At 42.4% G+C, this 11,824-nt stretch overlaps 2 pseudogenes; both read right to left on the minus strand.

The window, feature by feature from the left end:
• Positions 1-1,458: 1,458 nt before the first annotated feature.
• On the minus strand, positions 1,459-3,916 carry LOC110597925 (cyclic nucleotide-gated channel alpha-1 pseudogene; annotated as a pseudogene).
• A 7,199-nt stretch (positions 3,917-11,115) lies between these two features.
• LOC120890217 (small nucleolar RNA U13) lies at positions 11,116-11,225 on the minus strand (annotated as a pseudogene).
• Between the last annotated feature and the right edge of the window lie 599 nt (positions 11,226-11,824).

Raw genomic sequence — 11,824 nt, forward strand, 5'->3', positions numbered from 1 at the left:
TATATATACAATTGCACAAATATACAATTGCATTCTAATTCTTTTAAATATGGCGTCCTGGGGGCTGAGGATATAGCTCAGTTGGTAGAGTGCTTGCCTCACATGCACAGGGCCCTGGGTTCAATTCCCAGCACCACCAAAAAAAAAATGTGGGTATATATATATATATATATATATATATATATATATATATATATATTATCCTGAGGATGATGTCCATGGTAATTCTCAATCATTCTGAATTCATTTTACCCCTCAACAATGCACATTGTTGAAAGGGAGGAATACTTGGTCACTTTTATAAAGATTATTATATAAAAGGAGTTTATTTTTACAAAAGCAGATGATACCATTAATCAGTTTATATCTTTGTACATTATCCATTGTAAAAAAATCCCAAGATACAATAATTATTTAATCATTGTATGTCACATGACCATGTGGACCTTCATCCTGCACCAAAGCACATTTTCCAAATTATAGTTGTCTTTAGGCACATGACCAAAAGGATCATGAGGTATGTCCTTGTCAATGACCAGTTTCTCAGTCCTGCGTAGATTCAGAGCCCAATTTTCATTCCAAATTCTTCCATAGCTTAACATTCTGTGTTAATAGTAGTTTCAGAAATTTCTCAACCTTGGTTAATCTTTGCTTCAGTTTCTCCTGCACTGACTCATACTCACCCAGGATTCAGGCAAACTTTTTCTGTAGGAGGGCTACTGACCTGTTCATTCAGATGACCTTCTCTTTCAGTTCTGTAGGCTCACTTCTGATATTTGCAATATTTATATCCAGTAAAGCATCTTTCGTCAAGATTTTCTTCCCTTTCTCTTCCAGAAGGATTTGTATCTAGATACTCAGACAGCTTCCATAAGGTCATCTTTGATAGAATAAATCTGAGTAGCAAATACTTTTTTCTTTTTCCTTGTTTTGTTTTTGGTTTTTTTGGTACCAGGGATTGAACCCAGGGACACTTAACCACCAAGCCACATCCCTAGCCCTTTTTATATTTTATTTTGAGACAGAGTCTTGCTAAGTTGCTACGGCCTCAGTAAGTTGCTGAGGCTGACTTTGAACTTTCCATCCTCCTGCCTCTGCCTCCCAAGCACTGGGATTACAGGCATGCACCACTATACCCAAATAGTAAATACTTTTTAATTATTTGTCACTCTGGTGCCAATTTTTCTGCCTTTAATGTTAAGTATGTTGAACTCCCCAGAGGACCTGCCATTATTCAACCCCATAAACTGAGTGATTCCATCATCTCCTTCCCTAATGATGTATCTCCCTCATCCAATATCCCCTACCTTGCAACTGTGATAATCTTCAGGCCCATAGATTTGTGGTCTTACTCTACCAACAGAGCAGCTTCAGAGTCAGCAAAAATGAGTACCTTTGTTAACGTGTTTCAGTGAACACTGACGGCCATTTCTGCTCTCAGTTTATCAGGTAGCTATCTCAAGACTTCTTTCTTGTCAACTGCTTTTGGAGGTTGTTGTTCCACAGGCAGTAGAGCCATTTAATAAGGACTACATTCATATTGGAAATCATAGAACCAACAATAGTAGCAAGAATTAATTCTCCAAAATAAATTAATCACCATGAAGACACTCAGAATCCCTCACAGGAGGTGATACTTTGCCAAAGAAAGTCAAAGTCATTGTAAACTAATAAAAGCATGTTTTCTAGCCCCGTGGCCAAATTCAGGATTATTTAACATCTGGATAGACTCTTCCAAAGCCATTCTAAAAGCTTTGGAAATGGAGTCGTACACACACAAATTCCAGGAGATAAGGACAAAAAGCATAACAAGCTCAGAGATCCTGAAGACGTTTGGATAGTTAGTCATCGTTTCTGTTCTCTGGGAGAACTCAAACATTCAAGAAAGCCTTAACATTCTGTCTGATGTAATTTTAGGATAGTTACATCCCATTTTAAAATACAGAAGATCAGTTAGTACCCCTGAAAAAGCATCAGGTTTAAATTGCTAGCCTAATTTTTTTCTCTCTGAGTTTAAACTCTTCCTCCACCAGCAGTCCTTGTTCTAGGCAACAGGGACTGTTTGTACAAACGCTGCAGTTCATACAAACATGCCAGGAAGACAGCCTACATCTGAAAAGAAATCAAATATGAGCCAGCATTCTAGGTCATTAGACTGAAGTTAATCAAAACGAGCTCCTGCAATAAGCATAACCCAATTGTACCTTAACCGGTAAGCTGGTGCCTGCTCTGTTAGTTTGGCTCCTTGTTTTGTTTACCTCTGCAACCTTTTCAAAGTCCGGCCAGGAGCAGCACATAGTACGCTTTCAAAAAATGTGTCAGACTATCTGTGCACAGAGACATAGACCTATAGTCTCAGCAGCTTGGGAAGCTGAGGCAGGAAGATCACAAGTTTGAGGCCAGCCTGGGCAACTTAACGAGAATCTGTTTCAAAAAAAAAAGTTTTTAAAAGGGCCAGGATGTAACTCAGTGGTAGAGTGTTACTGGATCCAATCCTCAGCAGTTCAAATAAATAAATTTGTCTTGAACTAATTAGTGCATTAATCAATTAGCTAGTACAGGTTACTGTGAACTCCCATAGGGCAGGATGGCTCTCTTAATTTTTCTGTACCACCCTGACCCCGACAGCTAGCACAGGGCTGGGCCTGGGGGGAGATGTGTAATGACCCCGCTCTGAGTGACAGATGACTACACAGCTGACAGATGAGAGGGCTCGTTGGAAATCCTGGTAAGGGGATGAGACAAGCAGAAGAAGAAAGGGGTGAGGAAAGAGCCAAGGGAGAAGATGGCCCAGGGTAACTCCAGCCTTGGACTGTCTGAAGTGGAAAGTACAGGTTGCACCGAGGGTCATCCGCTGTGAGACAGGGGGCCAGGCTTCTGTGCGCTGATCCCAGATGGTCTTCAGTGATTGAACTGTTTTGCCATCTGCATCCACAATGCCACAGCTGGAAAATGATGGTCCTCGTTTCTCCTCCTCCCTCCAATCCATCTGTGCTCTGTGACCTGAGGGACTCCTCCCCTGCCTTACTCACTGTCTTGTTTCCTAGAGCTGCTGTAACCACAGACTGGGTGGCTTTAAACAACAGCTATTTATTGCCTCACAGCTCCAGAGGCTGAAATCTGAAATCACAGTGTTGGCAGGGTCATGCTCTCCCTGGAGGTTTTAAAGGAGGATCTTCGCGCTTCTTCCATCTTTGGGTGGTTGGCAGCCGTCCGTGACTTTCCTTGCCTTGCATCTCAGTCTGCTTTGTGCTGCCCTGGGACTGAGACTGGGTAATTTATAGAGAACAGACATTTCTTTGACTCACAGTTCTGGAGGTTGGGAAATCCAAGATCAAGGGACTGGCATCTGGCAGGGGCCTTCATGCTGCATCATTCCGTGGCTGTAGGCAGAAGAACGAGAGTTTAAGAGCAAGAGGGGGCCCCACTGGCTTTTACAACATTCTTGCAAGTATGAACCCCATTCCACAATAATGGCATTAACTCCCCTCATGACCTAAGGGACCCCCTCTCAACATGGTTGTGCTGGGCATTCAAATGAATCTTGGGGGACACATTCAGATCATATAAGCTTGTGGCAGCTGTCGCAGCACATGACTAAACCAGTCAGGGTCACTCCAGCTGAACTGGGCTGGCACAAAATACCTTTTTCTGTGAGTTCTGTGATGGCTCCTCTGACCCAGCTCCCCCAAAGGAAACAAGGCAGGCAAGAAAAAGAGAAAGAGCATGCCTCGATCCCGGAGTTTATTGGGGGAGGCTGTTCCATGGAATATTCTATTCCCAAAAGGGGGAAGGGGTAGGATTATAAAGGAATAGGTGAGTGTGACTCAACCCCAGCAGGTGATGCCTACATCTGGAGCCACACCTTGTTATCCAAGCTGGGGTAATGCCCAAGGTTGGTCAGAACCCGGCGCATCAGGATTTAAAGGCATCTGCATCCAGGGCAGCTCCCAACAGGCAGCATCACTGCAATCTCTGCCTTCTTCCTGTGCATCTGTGTCCCTCTCCTTTTATAAGGACATCAATCACTGGATTTAATGTGATCACATCTTCGAAGACCCTATTTCCAAAAAGAAAGTCATCTACATAGGAACTGGAGGTTAGGGTTTGAATATATCCATTGGGGGAGGAGCAGACACCATTCAACCTAGGACCAATGCTACCAACCTCTGGAATGCCCCCAGACTCTTCTGCTTGGAACTCAAGACTTTTCTGCCCTTTCTGAAACAAATGGCCAAAGCCTTCTTCCTGGGATGTCCCTTCTGACATCTTTACCCAAAGATGAAGCTCTGTTCCTTCTTTCCCAGAAATGCACTTTGCAAAGCCCTGTGTTTCAGACAGCTGCAGCTGTAACAGTGGGCAGTCCCTCGTGCCTGTGCTCAACTCGTCCTCACGACAGCCTGCAAAGGGTTATCCTTAGTCCTACTTCATAGACGAGAAAACTGAGGCACAAATTGAGCAAGGAAGTGGCAGAGGAGGGATTTGCATCAGGCCTGCCTGACACTGGAGTCCACACCCTTCACCACTGTTCTGCTGCCCCTGGCTTCCGATGGTGGGCTGTCTGCCATGCAGCAGGAGGCGCTATGAGGAGCACATCTAGCAACTTAGAAGGTGTCATGGGAAAAGCTATGAAAAGAATAAGAAAGAACACAAAATTGGCATCCTGTATTTTGGTCACTAGGAGGACTCAGATAAGGAATCACAGATCACGTGAAGAGATGAAAACAGGTGTTTAGGGGCAGGTGTTTTGTTAAGGAAGAATTTCCATCCATGATCTTTTAAAATGGATTTGATGGCGATGCCATATAAACTGTGGTTCTTTTCCTCTGTCCTATGTCTATAAGCCTCATTCATGGTGAAAATCATTTTGCATCCTCTAGCCTGCGGTGTCCTGGAAGCTAGTTTGGTTTGATAGATGTTCAGGACTGGTCACGCAAACATGATTCCACTGTGAACATGATTTCTCTGATGGGAGGCCTGACTGTTCGATATGCAGGCTGGTTTTACTGAGCACACTATTATCTTCAGTTGAATGGAGTGACTCTTGCAGGCCGTGATCAAAACTGAGATACTCCTGAAGATACGCAGGCCAGCCCTAGGCTCCTCTGTAGATGTAATCTCTCTGATTGGATTTTTAATAATAGCGACTAACATTTCATTTAAGCATTCAGTGATTTTCTTGCTGAGTGCATACCATCAGGTGTTACATCTGGGTGCCACAGAGACAGAAATAAACAAACAGTCCCCTGTCAAAGAGCTCAGGGGACAGGTAATGGCAACCAATTCAATTTGGGACAAACTGCTCTGGCTAGGATCCTTAGTAGTACATGCCTCACAGGTTCAAGCAAGAGATGAGGCCCAGGCTCAGTGTTGCCCAAAGACAATAGTAAGGGACAATGTGTCTGCCCAAAATGCCCAACCACACCTCAAGAATTTTCTAGTGGATACTATGTCATCACCCTTCCACCTATAACTTTAGCACCTAGGTGAGGTGCTAGATCTTAGAATTTCCTCATGGGTATTCATGGAATATCCAGACACCTTCATCACAGCTGCTTTCTAGATGATTCTATCTTGCCTGCATACAGTCATCAATGCCCATGATGCCCTTCCACCTCCATATCTTATTGGGGGCAACTTCTTGAGGGAAACTAGGCTGCACAAGAAACCCAAGCTATAATGGAGACCAGGAAATGTAATTTTAGTTTTCCAAACCTATGTGGGGCCCAAAACTGCCATCCCTGGAACAGAGGAGAGAAACATGGGTCAGGAAATAGGAGCTGGTACCCAACTCTGCTCTACCTCTAGATCTTTGGGTGATCTTAGAAGTTCTTGTCCCTTTGTGGATATTGGTTTCCTCAGGTGACCCTGGGGATGTTCTTTAAGATCCATTATGTGAGGATTCCTGCCAACTGAGCTTCTGGGCCTCGGTTTCTCTCCCCAACAAAGAGACAATATTACCTGCTCTTTCTTGGGAGGGCCTCCCAGTTAAGAGATGTTTTTTTTCTTCCAGCCAACACTAAAGAGATGAGAAAGCCCCTGGCAGTCTTGGTGGCTCCACTTGGCTGCAGCTGGCACAGGTGCTCTGCCAGCTTGAGGACCACCTACCCCACCTGGCCTCAGGTGCTATTGGGGGTGGGAACTGGGCACAGACTTTGAGGGAGGAGATGGACTCACAGCTTTGAAGTTTGAGTCCAGGCACCACCAGTTCCTTGCTGGATGGTGTTAGGTAGATTAAATGCCTCTCTGAGTATCTGTTTCCAAATTTATATAAAGGGATTGCTGATAATAAATAAGTTAAACACAGGAAAATCCATAGTTTAGGCTTGGATACAGGTTGTCTCAGCTCAGGTCATTCCCTCCTTTCTACCCCAAGCTTGGGGCTTCACTGTCATGTCACTGGCTCTGGGCATCTTGGATGATGCCTATGTGGGCTGCAGGAAGGCTGCGAGATGGCCCACGAGGCAGGGTGCACTCACAGGGGAAAACCTGCCCTGCCTCTCCCCCCCCCAATACAACATTCTCTCCACCCCCACCCCAGTCAGCCTCCAAGCCCATTGCTGACCCACATCAACCCACCCAACACCTGAACTGGGAGCTGAACCAAGGCTCATGGACAGGCAAAGGGTCTCGGGAGCCTTTAAGAGGCGTTTTCCTTCAAGGCCCCGGATTTCTACCTGACCCAGGATCTCAGCTCTGCAGGGGAAGGGGGACTGCTGTTGGGCCCCCAGGAAGACGGTATTCCCAGGTATGGACTGTGTTCACTTTGCACTTGGGAGGATGGGGGCCTCTGCCCAACAGCTGTCCAGGCACGGGCGGCCCTCACGCCTGGGATACCGCATTCTTCTCCCTGCAGACCTGCCTTAGAGCCTCCATCCGGGCCCTGTCCATCTTCCCAAGAGAGACTAACCCCTCCACCCTGTGTGGTTTTCTGGTTACCAACTTCTCCCGCCAGGGGGCAGGCATGGAGCCCAGTGACCCTTCAGTGCACCCAGCAGACCTTCAGCCACTTCAACTGGGTCACCCTCTTGTGAGCTCTCCCCAAGGTCTGGGCAAGTGGGTCAACCTCCCTCATTTGATCTTCATGAATTTTCTCCCCTATTCATCCACACACCACTCACTAGAGCCCTCTGCTCATGAGCCTTTTTATCCCCTTGCCCCGTCATGCTGGCACACATTCCTTCAATGGCCCACTTACCCGTTCACTCCTGCACCTACTGCTTCAATCATTTGCTCATTTCTCCTTTATCGGGTTTTCCTCTGCCTGGCCATCCACTTCTCCCTCCATACACCCCGTAAGCACTGACAGAGGTTTTGGGCAGGCCAGGAATCAGGTACTGTCTTCAACTCTTTGCTTCCAGAGACAGATGAGTTCTCTAACAAGAACAAATGGGGAACTCGCAGAAGACTGGGGGACGCTGTGCACCTCCTGTGCCTGCCTTGTTTGTTTCTCTGGACCTCAGATGCAGAGAGTGGAGCTAATCCTACGTTTCAGTTCACTGCCTTGCCCATCACCGGCCCATCCAAGGACCTGATCTTATTTTAATTATTCCTTTTTTTCCTCATCCTTCATTCTCTTCCTCAAAAGTAATCATGCACTTAATGTCTAATATTTCTTTCCTTTTTTTTTTTTTTAAGCAGGACTAGGGATCAAAACCAGGGCCACATACATGCAAGGTAAGTGCTCTAACGCTGTGTTACACCCCCAGACCCTTCTTCCTTTTTAATTTTGAGACAGAGTTTCACTAAGTTGTTGAGGCTGACCTCCAACTTGCAATCCTCCTGCCTCCGCCTCCCAAGTAACCAGAACTGTAGGTGGATATCACCATGTCCATCTGTGTCCAGCCTTTTGCTCATGTGAATTCTTGTAAAGTGAAAGTCATAATTCTGAAAACCTACATTTTAATTATGTAAATTGTACTGTATGATAAATTTCATTCCCTTTCTCCCTTTTTTTCCCTATAATAGTTTTTTAGGATTCATGTTGCTATATGTACATCTATACATTCATTATTCCCCCCACAGGACTCCATGATGCACATACACCCCATTTTGCCCAACAACATACTGGGTCCTCAGTCAGTGTCCTCATTTTTGTAGCCTGTGGTTTCTCGGGGATACAAATATTCATATCCAGGAGTGGCACTGTGGGTCACAGGGCATACATATACTTAGTTTGAGTGCTGCTATCCAGAGGGCTGCATCCATCCTCATTCCCAATGACAGTGTCAAAGCTGCAGTTTCCCACACCTCTGTCCACAGTTGACATCTGACTTTCTGATTTCTGCCAGTCTAATAGATTGAAAATAACTTGTTTTTTTCATTTCTATTTCTCAGAAAACCGGTAAGTTTGAGCATCCTTTCCAGGTCCTTTGAGTTTCCTTTTCTATAAATTACTTATTCGGGAGATTCCCTCCCCTGCCCCTCTTTTCTATTTCCTCCTACTGGGGTTGCTGTCTTCTTGTGGACCTACAAGAATTTCTCATATATTGCAGATATTAGCCCCTTGTCAATTTTAAACTTTGCAAATAACTTCTCCCATTCTATCAGCTCTCTACTAACTTTATCCATGATATGTGTCACTGACCAGAAATCTACAATTTCAACGTAATTGAATTCATAAATTGCTTTTCATTATAGCTTGCCCTCAATGCTCACAAAGCTAGTCTACATTTCTTAGTACTTTTTACTTTCATATTTTGTCTATAATCCACATAGCATCCACCTGTATATATTATATTAAATAGTGATTAGTTTCCTTTCCTTTCTTTCTTTTATTTTTATTTTTTGGCAGCACTGGGATTGAGCCCAGGACCTTGCCCATGCTAAGCAAACACTCTACCACTGAGCCACATCCCTGGCTATTTTATTTTATTTTGAGTCTGTAAGTTGCCCAGGCTGGCTTCGAACTTGTGGTCCTCCTATCTCAATTTCTCTAGTAGCTAAGATTACAGGTGCCTGGCTCAGTTTTCTCTTTTCTTTTCCTTTCTTTTTTTTTTTTTTTTTTAATATCCTGGTGAGTTTTCTCAACAATTCACTCTTTCTCTAGGTTCTGCTCCCACTTTTATTGTGTAGTATCATGGAATTCCTATTTACATGTATGTTCCTCTCTGAACTCTCTGTTCTATTCCTTTGGCCCATTAGCCTGTCTTGTACCAGTAATCACTTTTTAAATTACATTCCTCTTTACTGTCACTTTTTAAAGTTAATTTGCTATTCACAGACTTTTCTTATTCCATATATATATTTATAGAAGTTTATTGAGAGGCTCGAGAAATATAGCAAGAATTTGAATAGCGATGGTGTTGAATATCTAGATTACTTTTGGGAGAATTAATTTATAACAATATGAAATCATCCCATCCAGAGTGTGGAATGTTTTTCCATTATTTAAATAATCTCCTGTGTTTCCAATCAGAGTTCAAGATTCTGTCCTAAAGATTGCATCCTATTCTTGCCTGAGTTAATTTCTAAGATGTTTTATAGCTATTGTGAGTGAAATACTTTTTTTTTTTTTTTTTAGCAGCATGGAGTATTGAACCCAGGACCTCCCACATGCTAGACAAGCACTCTACACTGAATTATATCCCCAGTTCTTTCTCTTTAAATATTTGTTTAGTTATAGATAGACACAATAGCTTTATTTTATTTATCTTTATGTGGTGCTGAGGATGGAACCCAGGGCCTCACATGTGCTAGGCAAGTGCTCTACCACTGAGCAACAACCAAGCCCTACCCAGCCTTTTAAAAAATTGTTTTTTCCATATATTTTATTGGTACATTAGTCTACATATGGTGGAATTTGTTGTTACATAGCTGTGTCTGTACACAATGTAACAATATAATTTGGCCAATATTATTCCTGAGTATTTCCCCTTTCCTTTCCCTTCTGCCACCCCATGGTCCCTTTAATCTACTCTACTGATCTCCCTTTGATTTTCATGAGATCCATCCCCAACTTTATTTCCCCTTTTTCCTCTCTAGCTTCCACATATAAGAGAAAACATATGACCCTTGACCTTCTGAGTAGGCCCAGCCCCTATTTTTAAGTTGTCTTTTCTTGTTGGTTCTTGCCATTATACAGAAAGGCTACTGATTTTTAAAGCTGCTTTTTTTAAATATTTATTTTTAGGTGTAGATGGGCACAATACAATGCCTTTATTTTTATATGGTGCTGAGGATCGAACCCAGGTCCCGCCCATGCTAGGGGAGCACTCTACCACTGAGCCACAATCCCAGCCCCTGATTTTTATCTTAATGCCAGCAACATTGATGCTCTCTCAGTTCTATTTGTCTATTAATTCTGTTTGTTTTCTAGTAAACTGAATGTATCATCTGTGAAAAATGACAGTTTCATCTGGTCCTTCCAAAATATGCACCTCTTCTCTCCCTTTCATTAGAGCATTGACCGGGACCTCCAGCCCTGAGCTAAACAGCATTGGTGATAGTGGCCATTCCTGCCTTATTTTTGTTCATAAGAACAACATATTGACTAAAATGGTTTAAATGATGGCTGAAGTTTTTTGGAATATTACCTTTTCCAAGTTAATCACCATGTAATCCAAGTTTGTTGAATTTTCTAAAAGCACACATTGATATTAACTATAGTAAAGACTTCTCCCACACCAATTGAAATAATCATATGATTTTTCTCAATAAGTCTATTAACATGGTGAACTACATTGGTAGGTTTATCAAGATGAAAATTTTTCCATCTGATTATGATACATCTTAAAATATGCTGTTGCATCTGGTTAGCTCGTATTTTATATAGGATTTTTGCATCTAAATTCATAGGCAAAAATGGAGCTAATCTTGAATTATCTATTTTTTGCATTATTACCTCATTTGGAAATCAAGGACAGGTTAATTTTATTAAATGAGCTGGCAGCTTAACTTTTCTTCTGGAATGGTTTATATGAATTACAAATCGATCTGAAAAGCTATTTGGAAGGGGAATTTTTTTTGAGGAAGGGAGGCTGTTGACGACAATGTCATTCCTTTAATACATATTTATCTATTCAAGTTTTACATCCTGTAAATTTTCTACTTTTTCTAGAAATGTATCTACTTCATCCAGGTTTTCAGATTGTAATTTTTTTCTTCATTTTTTTTCTTCACATGGGACTAGCAATGTGCAGAGGTTATGGTGGGGTGTAGAGGGAGATACATCTCACACAATGGTGCAAACACCTTACCATCATGCCTATGAACCACAAAAGAATCTGTAGTTATTATGTTTTTTATTATCTCTTTTTCCCCCATGTTTTTATTTGTGCAGTATAATTGTACATAGTGGTGGGATTTGTTGTTATGTAGTTGCACATGCACACAATGTAACAATATATTTTGGACAGTATCATTCCCTAGTACTTCTCTGTACCCTCCCCTTGTCCCTCCCTCTAGTCCCCAACTTTCTTTCCCTTTTTCCTCTCTAGCTTCCACATATGAGAGAAAACATATGACCCTTGACCTTCTGAGCTTGGCTTCTTTCACTTAACATAATGGTCTTAAGTTCCATCCATTTTCCTGCAAATGACATAATTTCATTTTTCTTTATAGCTGAATAAAACCCCCATTGTGTATATATACCACATTTTCTTTATCCATTTATGCATTGGTAGACATCTAGGCTGGTTCCATAGTTTGGCTATTGTGAATTTATTATGTTTTTTATTATGTTTTTAACCTCTCTGGAATCGGTAAATATTGTCTGGGTTTTGTTCTATATTTAGTTCTTTCTTTTTGTGTGTGTTTGTTTTAGTGATTTAATCTTGTTAGGGTCAATCTTATTAATCTTTTCAAAGAAACAGCATTTGGCTTT

This window comes from Ictidomys tridecemlineatus, chromosome 4 (genome assembly GCF_052094955.1).
Source record: "Ictidomys tridecemlineatus isolate mIctTri1 chromosome 4, mIctTri1.hap1, whole genome shotgun sequence".
In the NCBI taxonomy this organism is placed as follows: Eukaryota; Metazoa; Chordata; class Mammalia; order Rodentia; family Sciuridae; genus Ictidomys; species Ictidomys tridecemlineatus.